Source organism: Equus przewalskii, chromosome 17, assembly GCF_037783145.1.
Source record: "Equus przewalskii isolate Varuska chromosome 17, EquPr2, whole genome shotgun sequence".
NCBI classification, from domain to species: domain Eukaryota; kingdom Metazoa; phylum Chordata; class Mammalia; order Perissodactyla; family Equidae; genus Equus; species Equus przewalskii.
Genome location: NC_091847.1, coordinates 50,129,590 through 50,153,907, shown reverse-complemented (window position 1 = coordinate 50,153,907; position 24,318 = coordinate 50,129,590). Strand labels below are relative to the sequence as shown.

General features: G+C 38.6%; 1 protein-coding gene across 3 annotated transcripts in view; it reads left to right on the top strand.

The window, feature by feature from the left end:
- Nucleotides 1–24,318, top strand: part of METTL8 (methyltransferase 8, tRNA N3-cytidine) — a 194,631-nt gene that overhangs the window by 85,526 nt on the left and 84,787 nt on the right. The window lies entirely within an intron of this gene.

The following is a 24,318-nucleotide window of genomic DNA, read 5'->3' as shown; positions in this document are numbered from 1 at the left end:
AGGACCTTCTCATAATCTGCACCCTTAAGTATTCTCCAGGATCATCACAACCCTTCAACAAGCAAACCTAGAAAAGTTTCAGCCCTTCTGCCAACCCTGGTGGTTGGGACATGGGTAAGGGAAGAGGGCCTGAAGCAGAGGTGTTCCGTTTGGCTCTCCCCACAGTGTGCTGGCACGACATAAAAGAACACCAGCGTTTGTTGAGGGCCTTAGTTTGGAATTGCAGGCACTACGTTTATTCCAGCTCTCCAGCCTCCTGCCTTCTGACCAAAGTGTTCATTTCCCTTTTTCTGATCTTGCATGTCCATTCAGAGTTCATTCTCATCTTCTTACCTATTACTTCAGCTTCCCTGCTATTTCAAACCAAATATCCCTCCAACTGCGCTGCCTAAAGCTTGGTCCTAGGGAATTTCACTCCCTGCAGGCCCTTCTGGACAAATATGACATGACTAGAAGGCACATATTGCAAACCTGGGAGGTAGGGGGCAATAAAGAAAGGTCCATGCGACCCATTTCAGTATTTCCTTGACTTTAAAGAATATTCACATTAGGTGACCAGGTTAAAAGTTTTAGTTGTATAAAAAGAGGCCATATACACTTTCTATTCACCCTTTTTTATTAAAAAGTTCCTTATTTTGTTAGTTGATTATCTCTGCCCACTCTATTCTGAAATTAACCACCTGTCTTAGTTTGCCTAGATCCTTTCTGTACTCAGGTGCTTTGCACATTAGCAGCATCACCATCACCAGAGGAGGTTGTTAAAAATTCTTAATCTCAGGCCCCACCCTAGACCTGTCAGATCAAGATCTGCATTTTAACCAGATCCCCCATTAATTCATATGCACCCTAAAACTAGAACTGTTCTAGAAAGTTTCTAACTGTCCCCATTGGAACGATGGATCTCTACCTAGACTTTTCATTAGAAGCACCTGAGAAACTCTTAAAACATATTGATGCCTTGGTTCATTGGTCCCACCACCAGATTCTGATTTCATCTATCTACGGGGGCTATAGGCATTTGAGTGTGTCTGTTTTATTCTCACGGAGATTTTGATATTTAGCCAGGGTTGAGAACCACTGAGTGTGACTTAAAGGAAAATATCATGGAGAATTCCATGAATTTTGAACTGCTTTAGAGCTGTAAAAAAGCAGAGTCAGATTGTTAAATTTGAATAGGTTTCTTAACCTAAATATATAAATATTAACCTGAAACTACAGATTGTATGTGTAATCGATTTCTCCTTAAAAGTCTTCCTCTTTTATTCCTTGTTTTTCTCTTATTTTCTGTTTCCTCAGTCCTTAGATTGTCTCAACAGCTCTCTTAATTTCTGTTAAATGGTGTCTGGGGCTTTCCTCCACGCCCAAGGAGAGGGCCATGCTCCCATTCCAGTGCCAAAGCTGGTGCTGTTTCCTGCTGCTGCTGAAGGCTCAGGTATAGGGTTCTGGTGGGAGCAGCCATCACTATCATTTTGGCTGCTGGTGCTTTGTTCTGTTAATGTCCCCAGAGACTCACTATGCTAAAGCCACTCTGCCCAGGCATGTTTGAATCCCAATAGTGAGCATATTATGGCCTCAAGTTGTCGTTTTACACGCTCCTTGCAAATCAGCCTTGTGGGCTTGACATACCAACCTCCTCCCACAACTGGGACAACTTGGTATCCCCAACCAATTTGCAACTTCCAAAATTTCTTTAGCCTCTTCCCATGTTTTTTCGTTTTTCGTCTGTCCTTTCAGAGAGCCCAGCCAGAATCTGTCCTAATCTAAGTGGGTTCAAGAGTAGAGAGCTTCACCTGTCAGGTGAGTCTCACTTTTCCTGAGACATGCTATTCCTTTGTGGTCACAGGAGAGTAGCTGAGGGCTTCTCTGCAGGCTTATGTAAGCATTTATGTATTCACCCATAGTCTTCATTTCTATCCCAGAAACCAGTTTTTAAGAGGTTTAAATAGATTTTTTAGTCTGTCCATGTTGGAAAACATTTTTTAAAAATGCTTGAAAGTGAAATTCAATTTAATTGATTTATCAAATCTTAATTGAATTCCTGCTCTTACCATTGCAGGAAAATAACTAGCAGTTTTCCCATTGTTATTGAAATACTCATCTTCTTTATAAATATTTTGACATTTTTTAAATGCCAAAAATGTGTGTGATGTGTACTATACAGTCAAGAATTAGACAGGGCTCTTGTTTTGCATAAAGCTTATTTCAGGTGGGGAAAGGAGGCAGTTGATGTTGCAGATAAGAAAGTAAAATTAGGCTAAAATAGTCATTTTTATTAACATGATATATTTCAAGATAGGATCCTAACAATTTAATTTCTCTGGGAGAAATGTACCCAAAATGATTGTGAGTCATTTTGGGGCTGTAAAAGTTCTGGCTCCTAATTAAATATGTGTCATTGAGCAAGTCAATCTTTTTCTGCCTCAGAGTATTTATCTATAAAATTAGGAAGTTGTACCAAGAGTCTGATAAGGTCCCTTCCAGATCTGAAAGTCAATGATTCTATGAATTCTCAGCTAAATTAAGTGTTATCAAAAGGCTTTTTACAAGGGCCGGCCCAGTGGCTTAGCAGTTAAGTTTGTACATTCCACTTCAGCAGCCAGGCTTCACCAGTTCAGATCCCGGGTGTGGATGTACACACTGCCTATCAAGCCATGCTGTGGCAGGCATCCCACATATAAAGTAGAGGAAGATGGGCACGGATGTTACCTCAGGGCCAATCTTCCTCAGCAAAAAAGAGGAGGATTGGCAGCGGATGTTAGCTCAAGGCTAATCTTCCTCAAAAAAAAGGCAAAAACAGCACCTTCTATTTTTTCCCAACTCCTGGTTTTGCCATCATATAGAAAACAACAGAAATAAAGGCAATTAAAAATAGAAAAAAAAGAACTTAAAATTATGCCATCCTAACATCTCCAGTGTTTTCATTTTATGTTCCATTCTGGTCCTTGAACATATGTACACATAATTTTACATAATTGCAACCATAAAATAGGTAAAATTTTATATTTGGCTTACTTCACTTAACGTTACATAACTTTTTGTATTACCGCTATCACTCATAATTATAGTTTAAATGACTACATGATATTTCATTTCATTGATGTACATTGTTTACTTAAGTATTTCCTATGTTTGGAAATTTAGATTGCTTTCAGTATTTGCTAACATAAAGAATGCTGCAACAAACTTTTTATTTATACGACTTTTTTTTTTAAAGATGAGCACCTGAGCTAACATCTGTTGGCAAACTTCTTTTCTTTTCTCCTTTTTCTCCCCAAAGCCCCCCAGTACATAGTTGTAGACCCAACATTCTAGTTGTAGGTCCTTCTGGTTCTGCTGTATGGGACGCTGCCTCAGCATGGCTTGATGAGCAGTGCTAGCTCTGCACCCAGGATCCAAACCAGCAAAGTCCTGGGCCGCCAAAGTGGAGCATGCAAATTTAACCACTCAGCCACGGGGCCTGCCCTGACCTTTTCTTTTGAATAACTTTCTTTGAACAAATTTCTACGGATATGATTACTGAGTTAAAGGGAGCCTCTTTACAGTTGTTTCTAAGTATTGACAAATGGCGTTCCTAAAAGCTTACACTAATTTACATTGTTGCCATCATATCTGAGAATGACAGTTTAACCACAGCCTCACCAAACGTGTGATATGAAATAATACTTAATGTCTTAATGCACATTTATTACCAGCAATCTTGAACATTTTTCCATTTGTGATTTCAATTTATCTTCTATGAATTGTCTCATTGTGCCCTTTTCCATCTATCTGGCTGTTGCAACCGTGGATGAGTCACTCAACCTCTCTGTGGCTCTGTTTTCTTTTCTGTAAACAGGATAATAATAGTACCTATCTATAGAGTTGTTGTAAGGATTGAATGGATTTCTAAAGGTGAAGCATATAGAATAGTATATGACACACAGAGAACCTTCCAAAAAATGTTAGTATTAGTGCTAGTAGTAGCATTGGTATTAGTTATCTAATAGGTATTAGTGATTTTCTTTACAATTTATATGATTTCTTCCAGTCCTTGTATAAATGCATACGTATCTTTGATTAATTCATAGGAGAGCTCTTTATATATCAGTGTGACTCCTTTGGTCTGCTGGGTTTGGTAAAGTGTTTCCCCCAGTTTGTTGTTTTAATTTCTGTGTTAGTTTTGCTTGCATGTACACAGACACATGAGTGTAAGAGTATGTATTTTCTCACAAGCCCAGAAACAATGTCTGTGCCAAAGGGGCAGCTCCTAAAAATATTAACTGCTGGACAGTGCTCAGAATGGCACGCCCAGCTCTGTTGAAGAACTATTCAACCAGGTCATTTAGAAAAATAACAATAAACAAAACCATAAAGCAAAATCAAACCACATACATATACTCACTTACAAAACCACAACCGAAATGTATGTATATGCACATTATAAGCAAACAAAACTGAGGATGTTTTAAGCCATAGAGATGAAAGAAAGCCAGATGTAAGCCATGGAAATTTCTCTTTAAGAGTAATTGATTCTTTGTGTGTAGTCATTGCCTAATTCCTGGCATACTGAGATCTAACTTGGACCACTCAGAGGAAAAACAAAAAGGTGGCATCAATAAATTGCCTTTGGGAGTAAAGGAACCTCTTAGAGTCCACAACATCGTGGATGGAAGAGATCCTTAGGGAGGGACGGAAACGCAGCTCAGGATGGCAAAGCCAGCAACGTTCAAGACTAAAGTTAATCATCTTTACAGTGAGTGGAATTGAAGGAAAATGATAAAGAGCAGTAAAAAAATATGAGTAATGGGAGGAACTGAAGAAGCCCACTTAATAGATGAGGGTTGGAAACTATTTAAACTGGATAATACAGTATGTGTTTTGGCTCTGAGGAAACAGAAGTTGAACTTCTGAGGAGTAATCAAGGACTTGGTCTCAAAGTATTTGCAAATAGTGCTGGTATGGAGAACAGATGCTGACATTATTGCCAATGGGAATCGCAATGTGATAGTTGGAGTGAGAGACCGAAAAAAACCACAGGGAATTTTTGTGGAAAGCTCAGCATTGAAAATGATTTATGGTTGATTTAAGAAGGAGACAAGGAAAATAAGGTTGCAGTATATACCATCTGACTACTGCAGACAAAGGATGTAAACAGCCATAGCTCTCCAGCCTCCTGGAAATCAGAGCTCTGTTCATACAGAAAGGCGCCAGAATGTTTGTCTGAGTTAAGTGCATACTTCTTTTTTAGTATCTAAGAATAGTTATCCTCCTTTCCTCTCCCATAACTGTTTGGGTATCCTTAAAAAACCTCACCAGCTATTAAGCACTATGGAGTCAACCAAAGAAGTCTGTAGGGTACTTTATTACTTGCTAAAGAGGATCAGAGGAACCTCACGTGAGCCCCTACGCTTGTAAGCTGGGAGCTCTATTTTGTCATTGGTATATGTGTGAAATACTTTTGTGATAGACATTTGGTGGATTCCAGGAGAGTCAGGTGAGTCTTCCAAAATCATCTAACAAAGTATGCCGAGAGGGTAAGTTGAGGCAGAAAAGATGTGACCATTCCTTAATATCTTAAGTTATATCCTCCCTTCAAAGGGCAGAGGACCAGCAGTGCCTCTCAGACAGGAAATAAGAACTCTTTGAGCTGTCCCATAGGGAGTCTGCATTTTAAAATAGGACAAGGCAGACATACTTGGCTAAAGGCGGTAGGATTTTCATATGAGAGACACAGATTTTGGGGATGTTGATATTGGTCCTTAAGTCCATGGAACCACTAGAGAAATGAGGTTCATACAATAACAATAGATGAAAAACAACAACAACAACAGAAGAAACCTCTCCAAAGGATAGGAACATTGATTTTTAATATCTGTCCAGTGACAACACTTATTGCATAGCAAAGGAAACAGATTCAATGGGGAAAATAAAGCTGGGCTTTGTGTCCAGGAACCTGAGCCAACTAAGTCAATCAGTGGCCAGATACACATTACCTTAGGAAAATGGATCCAGGCTCTCTCAATGTGTCTGTTTATAGGCATTCTTCTCTTACACGTATCTCACCAGCACCCTCCCCATTATTTCCAAGTTGAGTGTCCTTTGAAAACCTCTCATCCCAGAGCCAGCCCTGACGGCCTAGTGGTTAAAGTTTGGTGCACTCCACTTTGACGACCCAGGCACAAATTTGATTCCCAGGCACAGAACCACACCACTTGTCTGTCAGTAGCCATGCTGTGGTGGAGGCTCGCATAGAAGAACTAGAAGGACCTACAATTAGAATATACAAGTATGTACTGGGGCTATGGGGAGGAAATAAAAATTTAAAACAAACAAACAAACAAAAACTTGTTGTCCCAGAGCCTCTGCTAAGACTGCAGAGATCTATCCAAACCTAGACTAGAATAGCTAGGGAGATCCAAGTGTACCCTAGGTGGGTAGGGTGCCCATCTCAAGTGTAGAGTCAGAGAAGAGCTGATATAGCTAGGGCAGATGGAAAGGTGAAGATTCTCTATCTGCTTGCATTGTCTCCCCCACTCTCATCAGGATCCACTCAAGTGTTACCTATTATACCCTCTCTCTAAACCCCACTAGTAGAAAGAGCTCTACTTCCATAGCATCTTGTGCATAGCACTAATTATGCATTTACTACATTGTTTTGTAATGGTTTGCTTGTCCATCTCTCTGACTGGACTGTCAACTCCATGGTGGTAGGGACAGTATTTTTCATCATTGTATCTCCTGCCCTAACACTGTATCTAGAACTACACCGTCCAGTACAGGAGCCACCAGCTACATGTGGCTATTGAACATCTGAAATGTCACCAGTTCAAATTGAGACATGCTGCAAGTATAAAATACACATTGGATTTTGATGTATGATAAGAAGATGAAAAATATCTCACTAAGAAATGTTTACATTGGTTACACATTAAAATGATAATATTTTGAATATATTGAGTTAAATAAAATATATTAAAATTTTATCTGTTTCTTATTACTACTAGGAAGTTTAAAATTATATATGTGATTCCCATTACTCTTTTTTTTTTGAGGAAGATTAGCCCTGAGTTAACTACTGCCAGTCCTCCTCTTTTTGGTGAGGAAGACTGGGCCTGAGCTAACGTCCATGCCCATCTTCCTCTACTTTATATGTGGGACGCCTGCCACAGCATGGCTTTTGCCAAGCAGTGCCATGTCCGCACCCAGGATCTGAACCGGTGAACCCTGGGCTGCTGAGAAGCAGAACATGTGAACTTAACTGCTGCACCACTGGGCAGGCCCCCCCATTACATTTTGTTGGCCAAGACTGGTATAGAATATAACAGAGGTTTGTTCAAGTCAGAGTCTTAGCAGAAAAAAGAAGATAGACTTGGTGTTAAACAAAGGACGATTTACAGAAGCATGGGCAGGTTAAGGTTAAGGAAATCCACAGAAGATGCTGAAGCACCAAGAGACTAGCAACAGAGGGAAGCTGTTACACTTAGCCTAAATAAAAGAAGGGCAGGAAATGATGTTACAAGAGCTGGTGAGCCCTGGGAGGCATTCAAGGAACACCTAGCAGGAGCTCTCATTATAGAGGGACCTAGTCACTGTCAGAAAACCATGGAACCCAAGCAGGGAGAGAACCTACCTTTGATCTCCTGCTGTGCTCCCCTGGACTCCAGGGAATCAAAACCCAGAGAGCAAGGAATCCTGGATGATGCAGTGCTTCAGGGTCACCTCTCACCTCCCAGGGCTCTAAGCAGTGCAGAGAATAGTGGAGAATGGATCAGAGCGAAAAGGAGGCAGGGATGAAGAATAACCAGTACAGGGCTCAATAAATGTTAAGTGATTGAATTAAACAAAACTAGCCAATGGGGAGAAAATGGAGGAAGTGATAAATTAATTTTTTTCCACCAGGGATCTTTTTGCAGCAGTGCTTTTCAAACTGTTCTGTGACACAAGAGTTGAATTAATTTACTTTAAAAGTTCCACAGACATTTCTTCCTGTGTTTTAAATACATATATTTCTAACTATTTAAAGTACTCTGCTAGAGAATCTATTCTAAGAAATAATACCTGAGAACTTTTCTAACCTAAGGAAGGAAACAGACATGCAGATACAGGAAGCACAGAGAGCACCAAACAAGATAACCCAAGAGGCCCACACCAAGACACATTATAATTAAAGTGTCAAGAATTAAAGAGAGAATCCAAAAAGCTGCAAGAGAAAGGCAACAAGTTACATACAAAGGAAATGCCAAAATTTATGGGATACAGCAAAAATGATCCTAAGAGGGAAATTTATAGCAATACAGGCCTACCTCAACAAACAAGAAAAACCTCAAATAAACAATCTAACAGTACACCTAGAAGAAGTGGAAAAAGAAGAACAAAGCCAGCCCAAAATCAGTAGAAGAAAGGAAATAATAAAAATCAGAACAGAAATAAATGAAATAGAGATTAAAAACAATAGAAAAAAATCAATGAAACTAGGAGCTGGTTCTTTGAAAAGAGAAATAAAGTTGACAAACCTTTAGCCAGACTCAGCAAGAAAAAGAGCGAGAAGGCCCAAATAAATAAAATCAGAAATGAAAGAGGAGAGATTACAATGGACACTTCAGAAATACAGAAGATTATAAGAGAATACTATGAAAAGCTATATGCCAACAAATTGGATAATCTAGGAGAAATGGATAAATTCTTAGAATCGTACAACCTTTCAAAACTGAATCAAGAAGAAATAGAGAATTTGAATAGACCAGTAAGGAGATTGAAACAGTAATTAAAAACCTCCCAAAAAAGAAAGAGTCCAGGACCAGACAGCTTCCCTGGTGAATTCTACCAAATATTCAAAGAAGACCTAATGCCTATCCTTCTCAAACTCCTCCAAAAAACTGAAGAGGAGGGGAAGCTTCCTAACTCACTCTATGAAGCCAACATTATCCTGATACCAAAACCAGACAAGGACAACAGAAAAAAAGGAAATTACAGGCCAAAGTCACTGATGAATATCAATGCAAAAATCCTCAACAAAATACTAACAAATCGAATAAAACAATACATTAAAAAGATCATATACCATGAGCAACTGGGATTTATTCCAGGGATGCAGGGATGGTTCAACATCCACAAATCAATCACCGTGATACAGCACATTAAAAAAATGAAGAATAAAAATCACATGATCATCTCAATAGATGCAGAGAAAGCATTTGACAAGATAGAGCATCCATTTATGTAAAAACTCTGAATAAAATGGGTATAGGAGGAAAGTACCTCAGCATAGTAAAGGCCATATATGACAAACCCACAGTTAATATCATTCTCAATGGAGAAAAACTGAAAGCTATGCCTCTAAGAACAGGAATCAAACAAGGATGCCTACTTTCACCACTCTTATTTAACATAGTTTTGGAAGTCCTAGCCAGAGAAAAAGAAATAAAAGGGATCCAGATTGGAAAGGAAGAAGTAAAACTGTCCCTATTTGCAGATGACATGATTTTATCTATAGAAAACCCTAAAGAATCCACCAAAAAACTTTTAGAAATAATAAATGAATATCGTAAAATTGCAGGATACAAAATCAACATACAAAAATCAGTTGAGTTTCTATACACTAACAACAAAGTAGCAGAAAGAGAAATTAAGAATACAATCCCATTTACAATTGCAACAAAAAAATAAAATACCCAGGAATAAACTTCACCAAAGAGGTGGAAGAACCATACACTGAAAGCTATAAAACATTGTGAAAGAAATTGAAGAAGACACAAAGAAATGGAAAGATATTCCATCTTCTTGGATTAGAAGAATTAACATAGTTAAAATTTCCATACCTCATAAAGCAATCTACAGATTCATTGCAATCCTCATCAAAGTTCCAACAAGATTTTTCACGGAAATAGAGCAAAGAATCCTAAAATTTATGTGGAACAACAAAAGACCCCCAATAGCCAAAGAAATCCTGAGAAAAAAGAACAAAGCTGAAGGTATCACACTCCCTGATTTCAAAATATTCTACAAAGCTATGGTAATCAAAACAGCATGGTACTGGCACAAAAACAGACACACAGATCAGTGGAACAGAATTCAGAGCCCAGAAATAAACCCACACATCTATGGACAGCTAATTTTCGACAAGGGTGCCAAGAACATACAATGGAGAAAGGAAGGTCTCTTCAATACATGGTATTGGGAAAACTGGACAGCCACATACCAAGGAATGAAAGTAGACCATTATCTTACACCATACGCAAAAGTTAACTCAAAATGGATTAAAGACTTGAATGTAAGACCTGAAACCGTGAAACTTCTAGAAGAAAACATAGGTAGATGCTCATTGACATCGGTCTTAGCAGTATATTTTCAAGTACCATGTCTGACTGGGCAAAGGAAACAATAGAAAAAATAAACAAATGGGACTACATCAGACTAAAAAGCTTCTGCACAGCAAAAGAAACCATCAACAAAATGAAAAGACAACCTAACACTTGGGAGAAGATATTTGCAAACCATATATCTGATAAGGGGTTAATATCCAAAATATATAAAGAATTCATACATCTCAACAACAAAAAAACTAACAACAGATCTGATCAGATATTTCAGCCAACAGGCACATGAAAAGATGTTCAACATGACTAATTATGAGGGAAATGCAAATCAAAACTACAGTGAGATATTACTCACACCTATCAGAATGGCTATAATTAACAAAACAGGAAATAAGTGCTAGGATGTGGAGAAAAGGGAAATCTCACTGGTGGGAATGCAAACTGGTGCAGCCACTATGGAAAACAGTATGGAATTTCCTCAAAAAATTAACAATAGAACTGCCATACGATCCAGTTATTCCACTGCTGGGTATTTATCCAAAGAACATGAAAACGCAAATGCATAAAGATATATGCACCCTTATGTTCATTGCAGCATGATTCACAATAGCCAAGACTTGGAAGCAACCTAGTTGCCCATCAAGGGATGAATGAATAAAGAAGATGTGGTATATATACACAATGGAATACTACTTGTCTATATAAAAGGATGAAATCTGCCATTTGTGACAACGTGGATGAACCTTGAGGGTATTATGCTAAGCGAAATAAGTCAGAGGGAGAAAATCAAATACTGTATGATCTCACTCATAAATAAAGGATAAAAACAATAACCAGCAAACACATAAAGATAGAGATTAGATTGGTGGTTACCAGAGGAGAAGCTGGGAGGGAGGAGGGCGAAAGGGGTGATTAGGCACATGTGTGTGGTGATAGATTGTAAATAGTCTTTGGGTGGTGAACATGATATAATCTACACAGAAATCAAAATCTAACGATGTACACCCAAAATTTATATAATGTTATTAACAAATGTTACCACAATTAAAAAAATTTTTAATAAAATACTCTGCTAACACACGACATGCATGCCCAAATGTGTTATATATCAAAATTTTAACACATGGGAAACAAGTCACCATCAACTTGTGCTGCCAGGTAAATTTGTTTTTGTGCAAGCATCAAAATAAGAGTCCTCCTGCCTCTTCTGTACTTTTATTTGGATGTCTTAAATGTATCATTAATTAGGAAGGTTTAGGTCTGTATTAATCTTTTATAAAAATTCAGGTCTACACATGTTCACTTACCTAAAATTGTACGCATTAGTTTATCACTGTAGCATATATCCATATCTCAGTGAAATGCCAGGCAAAGTTCAGGCATGTGTATTTGGCCATGTTCTCATGTCTCATCATGTTATATCATTTTACATGTTACATGTTTCTGTGAACATGATATATTTATGTTAAGGAATGTTACAATTGCAGATGTTGTTAGAAATTCTATTTGAAATACACTTCTGGCCATTGCATCTTCTGTTCCCTACGCCTATAAGGTTTTTCCTTCAGTTCTTGTTAAGGTTGAGATTATTGTGTTCCTCAATCCTTCCTTTCCTCCTCAAGAACAGCTCTCCTGACCACCTAATATCTTAATTAGGTTCCCCTCCTCATTCTCTATTTCAGCTTTCATAACACTTATCACAATTTGTAACTGTTTTTTGTTTAATTGTCTCTTTATTGGGTTTTGTCTGTTTCCTTAACAAAAATTTAAATCTCATCAGTGCAGAGACTAAGTCCCTACTTAGCATGGGTGGGGCACTGTTGTGCAAGCTTTACCTATTTTAATTCATCTGCTCACAATAACCTTGTGAGAGTCTTTCTGACCCCATTTTAGAGATGAGGACACTGAGGAACAGAGAGGTTAAATGATCTGATAAAGGTCACGTGACTGTTACATGATAGAGCCAGGATTCAAACCCAAGAAGGCTGGCTCCAGTTCTATTACTCAGTGGGAACTCAGCAGTACAGCAGCATTTTTTATATTAAAAGCTTCAGACTCTAGGCCCCAAAGTGCTAATTCTAATACTGGCTAACATTTATTGAAAGCTTCCTATGGTGCTGTGTTTTATGTGAATTATTATTATTACAATAACCTCGTAAGATAGGTACTACTATTATCTTCATTTTACAAATGAGGAAATTGAAACCTAGAGAAATTAAGTACCTTGCCAAAGAACCTACAGCCAAAAAATGGCAGAATAGGATTTGAACCTCTGGCTCTTAACTATGGTGCTGTGTGGCCTGACCAGAATCCTGATTCTGCTATGTGCCACACCTTTCTGTGTCTGGGACTAAGTGTGATTGGACATATACTTACCTATAATTTGGAAGAATATGCACTTGCTGAGCATATCTATGTTCTCTGGATGGAGAGTGGGAGGGCAGGTTTATATAGATGAGTTCATTCTGAGCAGAGATCACCAGGAAACCTTGTGTTTACTCTAATTTGTGTCTTCCTGTCTGCTCCAAATGACATTTGTCTTGGGCCTCCCATACTGAGGCAGTTTAACATTATCATTTCCCTATGGAAAATCTGGAAAACTCACAAATATGTGGAAATTAAATAACACATGCCTAAATAACAAATAGATCAAAGAAGAAATCGGAAACTACTTTGAGATGGATGAAAATGAAGATACAACATACCAAAACTTAGGGGATGCAGCTAAAACCTCCTATTTACAGAATACCTGGACGTGTTTATTTCTATCTTCTCCTTCACTTGATTCACTTTCTTATCTGTTTAATCAACACTTACTGAAGGCCAACTCTGGGCCAGGCACTGTGCTGAGGTTTGGAGATACAGATGACCAGAACACAGTCACAGTCCCTAGGAATTAGCTAGACAGGTGGAGCACATACTGGTTACGCCAATTGGTTAAATGCTTACACCAGGACTCTAGTCAGCAAGGCCAGAGGAAGAGTGCTATTCTTTTGGTCTGTTACTATCTGATTTTGTCTTTTATTTTACTCTCCTCCAGCTTTCCTTTTCTCTCAAGACCTTCCTTTTCTGGCCACCTCATTTCCCTTTCTTTTCCTACCTTTTATTATTTATACAGCCAATTCCAGATGATCTCTTTTGTGGATTTTGTACAATTAATGTTTGAACCCTGACTACTGGAATCTGGATTTAATCTTCTCCACCAGCCTTCTGCCCCCAGCTGATGGATGCTCGGGGAACAGGGATTAGTTGTAACATTATCCTAAGGAAAGTTGAATTAGACAGTCATTAGTTCTTCACCACTCCCTGTTCCCCTGCTCGCCACAAAATTTAGAATCTCTTCCAAAGCCACATAGGAATAATTTTTTTTCAGTTTTCTGAATTCTCCATTCCACCTCCATTGGCACAGATGTTACAAATAGATATCGTCTGACTTTTTTCCTGCTGTCCCTAGAATTGTGGAATGTTGTTTTGAAATTCTTCTTTGGATTTTTGTATCCAAATTTATATCCCCAATTCCTAGCATACTGCCTGGCGCATATTAGATGTCCAATAAATATATGTGGAAATAAATCCAAAGTGAAAAGAGAGGAAAGAAAATCAGATCATTTTGCATCAACATTGTTGCTATATTGAACTTTAGAGGTTTATGTGTCGGTTTTATCCCTCGATTATGTGGTCCTCAAGAACAGGGGCTTGGCTTTGTTCTTTGTGTCCTCCCCTACCTTGTGCCTAACCCAATACCTGGTACAGAGCAATCTTAATCCATATTTGTTGAATAAAGAATGAATAAATATCAGTAAATAAATATCAGTAAATATCCGTGGTTGATGTGGATGAGGATTTTTATCAACCATGTTACCTTAAATATTTTCTGGAACAAACTATAAATAACTTAGGTAAATAAACTATAAATAGTGTTGGAAGAATGTCTATGGAGAAGAGACTATCTTGATGTAACTCCTGCTCTGGGAACCCATCCCTTAAAATGGGTGTTCCTACCTCTATTTTATTCCCCTTGAGAGAAACTGGAGCCGAACTTTGGAGATGGCTTTGCACATGAAATAGGAGTACAAGAGTGTGAACATGAGGCTGTGGGATTTTTGTTAATGTAGTCATTTCTTTCCAAACACTTGAAAAATATTTTTCTTTTATTTTCCATTCTGTTGCCATTCTGTTGCCATTGCCTTTGTGCTTTCTTCTCATTTCACATTTAAATTCTATAAACCATCCAGTTAATGTGGACACGCATAGCAAGTGGGCCCAGATCTTATTCTAAATGGAAGCCAGAGCCAAAGTCCAGACATTAGGAAAGCATAATTACCCTGAGAACACAGTTATGTTTTCTGGAAGGGCTTTTGTCAGTGTCTGTGGAGCCCCAGATGTATGTTTCAGCATAAGACAAGGAAAAAGATTTATGAAACACATATCTCCTTTTTCCTGGGGAAAAAAAAAGTCTCTTTTGCAAAAAGACTTAGTGTGTGAATGTATCCCGACCCTTAAGGGAAAGAAAGAAAATTAAATCAGAAATCTATGCATGCTAAAATAATATTCACTCAAATGGGGAATGATTGATTCTTTCCATATGTTCTTATCCTATTTCAATTTAAATTAATTTTTCAGGAGTCATTAACTGTCTCCACAAAATTTGCTGGGTTTGCTTCTAACGCTGGCTTTGGTACACCTGCAGCCGGTGCACATCTTTATGGTTAATCTGTAGGAACCAAAATTAATTTCAGTGAAATAGCCAAATGGTCCTCAGGAGTCCTTACTCATATGTCTGGTTAGCATTCACCAGGGGCAGAAAACACAGCCTGACAAGGGTGATAGGAATGTTTCAAAGGATCTTTTCTAAGTTATCTCACTATCTTTTTTTTAATTTGCAGGTGCAAAAATTCCATTTGTAATTCTTTAATTCCAAGGGCAATGGGTGTCTTGGGGTCTCAGAATTCAGGACAAGTGGCCAGCTGGGACACAATATTATGCTTGCAAGTCATGGCAGGTGCAGAAGGAGGGCAAGCAGTTAAAAGTTTGGCCCGCTTTCCTTTTTCCTCTTTGTGCTTCCTTTTGCTCTTCTAGACGGGTGTACAATTACACTAGCTGAATTCGTTATCTCCCAAAGCTGTGCTGTTGTGCACCCAGGAAAAGGACTTGATTACTCAACCCATGTTCCAGGAGCCTTATTTGGGTTCTTTTGTGCAGCCAAAGCAAAAATGCTGAGTGCATCCTCTATTTGTTTTGCGATTTGCCTGCTGGGCACATTACTTGCTATCACTCTGGTTTCAATAGATGGTCTTTCCACTGAGGTTTTAGCAAGTCTATATTTAGAAAACAATAAAAGATGTATAAGGTGGAAAAATTAGGGGAGAGCAAAAGTGCACTGAGGAGGAGGGAGAAGGGCAGAGAAGACACAGATCCCTCCCAATGACAGGAGCCACCTCTGGCATCCAGGCTTGACTTCTTTCTTACTTTGCCAAGTTTTTCATTGTCCAATGTGGCGTTATTATGTGTGGAGATGGAGAGGAAGAATAACCAAGGAAAACATGGCTCCAGGACTCCACGGGGTCCCCCAGTGAGCTTTGCCAGGGCATATAGCAGACACAGTGTGAGAATCCAGGGACTTGTGTGTCAGCTGCAAAAGGCCTATCTATGTGGCTATTAGGACCACATATAATCTCCTTTGTTCCGGCTGTATCAGCACATGAGCTGCTGGTGAGGTCGGTGACTTCTTTCCTCACCAGGAGTAGTTTGTATGGTTTGTCTGCAAGCTGTTGCCAGAGACTTAGGTTTGGGGATTCCTGGAGTGGGTGTAGCCAGAATAGGCTCTGGTTTGTCTCCACCGATTTTGATGCTTTGGAAAGATTAACAGGCAAAATACCAAGAGATATATGAGTATGAGAAAATGAAAAAGAAAGAGGAAGAATAGCCTGAAAGCAAGGAAGGAATGACATTGAGATGGGCTAGTCCTTGACCTATATAGCTATAAATCCTGCGTTGTGCATTATATCAGATAATAATAGGTTCATTTGATTGTGGCTTTGGTATATTCATAATCTACTTTTATATGGCTCTTTTATACTCTATGGAATGTTGTAAACTTTTTCTTACTTGTGTATATATTTACTTACTTTACACTATACCTACCATAGGGACATACCCAGTAGGGTACTTAGCAAATAGATGTATGAATTACCATAGCTGCTAACTTACATTAGCAGTAGGATATGCATAGACATTTTCTCCGGTATTAAAAATAAAATTAAAAAACAGAAGAAAAAAGTCTAGTTGAGATATATAGATATAGATATAGATTTAGATATAGATATAGATATATGATGTCTGTATAACCTTAAGGTGTTTAATTGAAAAATATCTCTTCCTTGAAAAGTTCAAGGCCCATGACCATTTGAAGTGATGTGGTTAGGAGAAAAACAATTATATGATGAAGTAACTACTGTCAGGTTGCAGCTGCCTGGTTAGACATCACCACAAGACTAGCCCTATTTCAAACTTCAGATTCTGGTGTAATAAGTGGCCCAGCCACTCTTGTTAGCTGTTGGCAAATTAACTTCATCTCCCTGAATCTCAGTTCCTCATGGGTGTAAAGAACTGTACTACATTCTCTGGATGCTTCAAAAGATCATTTTACAGAGTAACAGTGATGTTATGGAAAGAATCAAGACTTTGGAGTCAGTCAACCTTGTTCACTCTTCAACACATATTTATTTAGCATCTACTATATGCCAGGTACTGTTCTAGGTGCCGGAGATGCTGCCCCTGTGAAGTCACATTTCAGTGGGGTGGGAGGTTGATCAATATTATTCTGTGGCCTTAGGCAAATCTTTTGGCCCCTGTAAGTTTGTTTTTTCCAACTGTCAAAAGGACGCTATCATAACATTTCAAGATTTGTTTTCAGGATTAGACACAATGGTATTTAAATCACCTATTCTACAGTAGGTGCCCAATTAATGCTATGTAAATAATACTATATAACATATGGGAAAATGCATTTACAATTGTGGAATTGTGTGCAGATATGTTAATTATTATTTTTTCATCTCTCCTCTGTACTGTGTGGCTTTAAAGCCACACACCAACACAAAATTACAGTGTAGAGTTCATCACTTTCTTTCTCTTTATTTTCTTAAAAGGGACTTCATTTATTAAAGAAATAGTTTTTGAGTACCAAATACCAGGCTGGCACTGGGGATATGGAAATAAGGGAGACTTTCTAGGCCTTGCTTGGGATCATAACAGTAAATACTTGGATTTCATCAAGGTTCTCACTTTTGGAGGGCTTATTCTTCTAGAGTTTATATAGGTTATTAACTGTTTATAAATAAAGAAAGGAAAACAGCCCTCTCCTTGTCAAGTGGGTTAAGCTTAAGTTTTACTAGAGAGACCAAAAGCTCTATCTATAAGACCCCTGGCAATCTCACGCCATTCATGATAAAACAGACGAGAGAAGACATATTTCCTGTAGCTGCCCCAGAGGTCAATGTTCAGTTAATATCCTTTGCAACAACAGAAAATAAATCAATTTGTTTTCTGCACCTAGCCATGTGACCAGACCAGAGTTGTTACAGATATTTCAGAGGACATAAATAAAAGTAAAGATATTCAAGGAGATACAGATCAGTATAAGATGTGATGCCTCCCCTCAAAGCAGAAGGTGGAATGCATTTGTTAATTTACTCATTCATTTATTCAAGAAAAATCTGTTTAGTAACCATGGCCTTGAAGGAAGTGCACTGAGTGCTGGGTCTACAAATTGGAGAACTGACAAAGTGGGAGAACGTTTATCGAGCATCTATTATGTACCAGACACAGTCTATCACTTCACTTACATCATCTCAATTTATTCTCCCATCAACTCTAAAAGAAAGTTGTAATCTTTGACTTTAAGGGGTTATCGGAGTGTGACACAACAGAGAACAACAATACACAGTGTGACAAGCAATGTCATGAAGGAACAGACCCAGAGTGGGTAAGCTCAGTAGAGGAGGGAATGGTTAGCTGTCCCCAGAGAGAGGGGAGCAGGCTTCACAGGTGGTAGCATTCTAGTTTTTAAACAGGAACAAGACGTGTGGAAGAGATCACTACCAGCCAGGCAGGGATATAGATGACAGACAGACAGATAGGGATTGATAGCCCAGACTGGAAGTGCTGCAGGAGCTAGGGAAGCTCCAGGCTCTCAGAGCACCAGGTTACCCCTCCCTTCCTGAGCATTCACCTAGAGTTGTTGCATCAACTGAGAAGATTGATTTCCCTGAGTTAATGTCACTGGGACACAGATTTCTGGCCCAATTCATGGTGCACGTGGGGCCTCTTTTATAACTCATTCTCCGTTTTATGAAGAAAGTAGGTCCCTTCTGCTCTATGCTCTGTTTTAGAGTCAGGAGCTGATCTTTGCACTGATGCCATCCTGGATCTTGATTTGTTTGATGTGGCTGACATTCAGGAATGTGAAGTGGGAAACAAACTGATCCTCTCTATGTCCCACTATTCGATTTTGATGGATAAAATGGCCTTCCTGGAGCTTTTCTTATTTCAGTTGAAAGGTATTATAAGATACAAGTTAAATACTAAAGTGTGGAGCCGGATAGACGTAAGTTCAAACCCCAGATCTGCCCCTTATTAGCTGGGCGATCTTCGAATCTTTTCACCCAAATTTAGACCACAGGATTGAACCAAACTCTGAGAGTTGGAGCTCTAAATTTGGAACCCACCAAGGAAAAATTCGTAGAGGGCTCCTTTACCCTTCTATTCTTTGAATAAACAGGTGTAATTCAGTGATCTCACCTGCAGCGTTAAAGCCACAGAGAAAGAGGAAGAGCAGCCACAGATCGGATCCTAACTAGTTTGCCCTCCATTGCCTAATTCAGCAAGCTAAATACTTGATCCTTGAGGAAACGGTTAGGGTTTTTTGCAATAAATATTGTATGTAGGCCCCACTGAGTCGTGGAGGTCTGTGATCATATTCAGAAAATAGCCTTTATTGAATCTTCTGAACTTGTAAATAGGTAGGAGGCTGGAATTTCAAGCTACAGTAATAATAGTCATAATAGATTAATTTAGGGAACGCTTACTATATGCCAGGCACTATAAGTATATTGTTATGCATTAACTCATTTAATCTTTCAACCACCATGTTATGTAGGTGCTATCATTTTCTCTGTTTTAAGATTAGGAAATGGAGGCACAGAAAGGGACAGTGGCTTGCTGGCCTGGCAGAACCAGGATGTACACTCAAGCCGTCAGCTTTAGAACCTGTGCAATGAACCACTTTCCAGTCCTATGAGCCAGCTTCTTTAAAAATAATTGTAATAATAACATTGTGTGTGTTCTAATTATAAAAGTAAGTCATAGTAGGAGTTTTTGAAAATAGAAAAAGGGGTAAAGAAGCCAAAATTATTCATATTTTTATCACCCAGGGATAACGTTTATTAATATTTGGGTCTATTTCGTTTTAGAAATTAAATTACGTATATAATTCTCTTTTCAAATAGCACAATACTGCATATAACTTTTTAAATTTAATGTTAAACTTTGAGCATTTTCTCATCTTATTAAATATTCTTATAAACAGATTTTAATGACTACAAATATTCCAATTATCTGGAGGTTCCATAATTTACATTTAGAATCCCATAATGTTGGACCATTAGGTTGTTTGCAATGTTGCTGAGACTTCTGTGTTGGTTTCTTGAGGATTCCTTGGCCTTGTACTTTCAAGAGCTGCCTAGGCTGTTTGAAGATGGACTTTTCTTCTACTGGAGGGAATCCCTCTCCCCAGGAAAGAACACCCCTGAGCCACTGAGGACGGGTGAGAATTTTGAAAAGGCTGTTGAGGTCCAAATTCTCAAGGAGAGTCCAGAATTTCATTCAATTTAAAAAAATACTTTTATAATTTTTTCCTAGTTTTGTAAATAAAGCATGTATCTTGTAAAGAAAGTACAGCATACAAATGAGCAAACAAGAAAAAAAATCTAAAATCACATCACTCAGCTTGATATTCGTCTTTCTACACCACACATGCTCTTGTTACCTGCTTGTTTTCCTCAGCAACATATTACCTCCTTTCATAATGTATCAAATCATCGTGATGTACACTTTAAATATCTTACAATGTTATTTCTCATTATACCTCAATAAAGCTGAAAAAAACCCCAACAGGTACCAAATGGTAACTGATTTTTTTCCCAGCTCCTCTCCAACCCATAGGTCCAATCCCTACAGGCAGTCACTTTTAACTCTTTTGTGTTTACATAAATATAAAGCACTTTTCCTCCTTATTCATTTTGCCATACTAACTGTGAAGTAGTTGCGTACTTTCAGAGAGGCCAAAATGGGGTTCCAACCATCAGGAAGTCTACCTTCTACTTGGGGAAGCAAGACCAGTATTTTTGGGAAAAAGACAAATAAGATGAGGTTATAAAAAAGTGACCCAAAGTAGTGTTTCCAATAAAGGCATATGTGGGAATAAGGGAATATCGAGACCATCTTACAAACCCAAACCCTCTTTTCCATCTTTAACTCAGCCTATTGTGTCCAATTTTTCCCATGTCCATCTACCTCAAGTTGGTTGAGAAAGGGCATAGAGTTAGCTTGCCCATATGATCCCCCCAGCCAAATGTCTGCCTTTAACTTTCAAAGAGATACTTCTGCCTCATCGTCTTCCTAGTTTATCCAAAAAGGAGTCTTATCAAGTGTATCAGAAGTTAAGCCTGAGTTTATTTTAAATGACTATTTTTGAAATTAGTAAAGACAGGTCTCTGAGCCCCTCCAGTCAGTCCTCCCAAGCAGACTTTATTAAAAATGGAGTCTGGTTCCCAGAGGAATTGTGAGCCTGGATATCACTATCGTAAGGTTACAAGGAGAAAAAAGATCAGATGAAGCGTAATCATCTTGCTTTGTGATCAAGCTGATGCTAAAAGAGTTTTTAAAAAATGTTTCTTTTGTCAACTCTTTTAGGGAATAAGCAGTTTTAGTTAAAACTCCTGCAGCTCTGAACCAATTTCATAGCTTTAGGTTATTCCCATAGCATCACTCTGAACTCACTTTTATTATAATAACTTACTGTAACCCCACAATGTATTATTATTTTTACTTTAAACATTTAATTATATTTTAAAGAAATTTTTTTAAAAAACAACCTCAAAAAGTCTTTTATGTCTACCCACATAGTTACCATTTCTGGTGCTCTTCTTTCCTTTGTGTAATACAGATTTCCATCTGGTATCATTTTCTTCCCACCTAAAGGACTTTCTTTCACATTTCTTGTAGTGCAGATCTGCTGGTGAAAATCTTTTCAGCTTTTGTATGTCTGAAGAAATCTTTATTTGGCCTTTCACTTTGAAAAATATTTTTGCTGGGTGTAAAATTCTAGGATGACAATTTTTTTTCTGTCAGTACTTTAAAGATTTCTTCACTGTCTTCTGGCTTCCATTTTTTCTGACAAGAAGATTACCAGTATGCTGTCATTCTTACCTTTGTTTACCCTATGCATGTCTATTTTTTTCTGGCTGCTTCTAATATTTTTCTCTTTTCACTGATTTTGAATGATTTGATTCTGCTGTGCTTTGACATAGTTCTCTTGTTTCTTGTGCTTGGGTTTGTTGAGCCTCTTGGATCTGTGGGTTTAGAATTTTCATCAACTTTGGAAAATTTTCAGCCATTATTTCTTCACAATTCTTTTGTCCTCCCTTCTCTTTCTTCTCTGTTATGGACTGAGTTGTGTTTTCTCTCCACCCCTAATTTCAGATACTGAAGCTCTAACCCCCAGTGTGACTGTGTTTGGAGATAGGGCCTTTAGGCAAGTAATTAAGGTTAAATGAGATCCTAAGAGTGGGGCCCTAATCCAGTCACGTGACGTCCTTTATAAGAAGAGGAAAAGACACCAGAGATCAGTCTCTTTCTACATGCGTGCACAGAGGAGAGGCCAAGTGAGGACAAAGTAAGAAGGCAGCTGTCTACAAGCAGGAAGAAAGATCTTGCCAGAACCCGAGCCTGAGGGCACCTTCACCTTGGACTTCTCACCTCTAGAACTGTGAGAAAATAAATTTCTGTGGTTTAAGCCACCTGATCTGTGACATTTTGTTATGATAGCCCTAGAAGACTAATACAGTGTGCGGAGAGTTCTCATATTACTCGCCCCACTCACCCCCTACCTCACATCCAGTTTCCCCTGTTATAAACATCTTATATCAGTATGGTATATTTGTAACAATTAGTGAACCAATGTGGATACATTATTATTAGCTAAAGTTCATAGTTTCTTCAGATTTCTTTAGTCTTTTCCTAATATCTTTTTTCTGTTTCAGGATCCCTCTAATACACCAAATTACATTTAGTTGTCATGTCTCCCTCCTCTTGGCTGTAACCGTTTCTCAGACTTCCCTTGTTTTTGATGACCTTGAAAGTTTTCAGGAGTACTGGTTAGGTATATTGTAGGCTGGCCCTCTATAGGATTTTATCTGATTTTTTTTCATGATTAGACTAGGATTATGAGTTTGGTCATACCAAAATAATACCCTTCTAAGTATTCTTCTGATGACCAGTGTAGCACAAAATTTTGTCACTCTGAATGCTGAGAACATGGATTACTCCTGGCCCTGTGTGAGTCTGGGAATTGTCTGTCTGCTCCTTTCCAGTGGGTCTTTTCCTTTACTTGAATAGGTTCCTCATTCGTATGTCTGGTTAGGACCTAACTGCAGACTCAGAAGGAGCCCTCACTTTTTCTCTGTGCAGCTTTCTCTTCTCTGGCACTCTGTTCTGTATATTTTATCCACCTTGGCCCCTCCAGATTCTCCACTCTGGCTACTCAATTCAGGGGGACTGTGGTCTCTGGTTGGGCTTTTCCTCCCTGTGCTGTAGCATTGAAACTCTCTAGGCAATAAACTAGGGCAATCGTAGGGCTCACCTCATTTATTTCCTTTCTCTGAGGGATTACTGTCCTGGGTTTCATGCGTCCAATGCCTGAAAACCATTATTTCATATTTTGTCTTGTTTCTCAATATAAAGTGGGAGAGTAAATCCAGTTTCTCAGTATCATGGCTGCATACTGAAGCCAAAATTACTTTTTTGTTTTACTGTGGTAAAATATACATAACATAAAACTTACACTTAGCCTTTTTAAGCATACAGGTCAGTGACGTTAAGTACATTCACATTGTTGTGCAACTATTACCACCATCTATCTCCACAACTTTTTCATTATCCCAAACTGAAACCCTGTACCTATTAAACAGTAACTCCCCATTTCCCCTTCCCCTGAGCCTCTAAAAACTACCATTCTACTTTCTGTCTCCATGAATTTGACTACTCTAGGTACCTCCTATGAGTGGAATCATACAATATCTGTCCATTTGCGTCTGGTTTATTTCATTTAGCATAATATCTTTAAAGCTCATTCATGTTGTAGCATGTGTCAGAATTTCTGTCCTTTTTAAGATTGAGTAATACTCCATTATAGGTATTTACCATATGCTGACTGTCCTTTCATCTGTCAGTGGACATTTAGGTTGTTTCCACCTTTTGGCTGTTGTGACTAATGCTGCTATGAACACTGGTGTGTCTTTTAGAGCGAACTGTGTCCCCTCAAAATTCGTATGTTAAAGTCCTAGGCCCCATTGTGACTATATTTGGAGATAGGACCTTTAGGGAGGTAATTAAGTGTAAATGAGGTAATAAGGGTGGGGCCCTAATCTGATAGGACTGGTGTCCTTAAAAGAAGAGAAAGAAACACCAGAGATTGATACCCCCCCACACACAGAGAAGAGGCCATTTGAGGACACAGCAAGAAGGGAAGGCAGCTGTCTACAAGCCAGGGAGAGAGAGCTTACCAACCCTCATGGCACTTTGATCTTGGACGTCTCACCTCCAGAACTGTGAGAAGATTTCTGTCGTTTAAGCCACCCAGTTTGTGGCATTTTGTATGGCAGCCCGAGCTGACTGATACAGTATGCAAATATCTATTTGAGTCCCTGCTTTCAATTCCAGAAGGGGAATTGCTGGAAGTTCT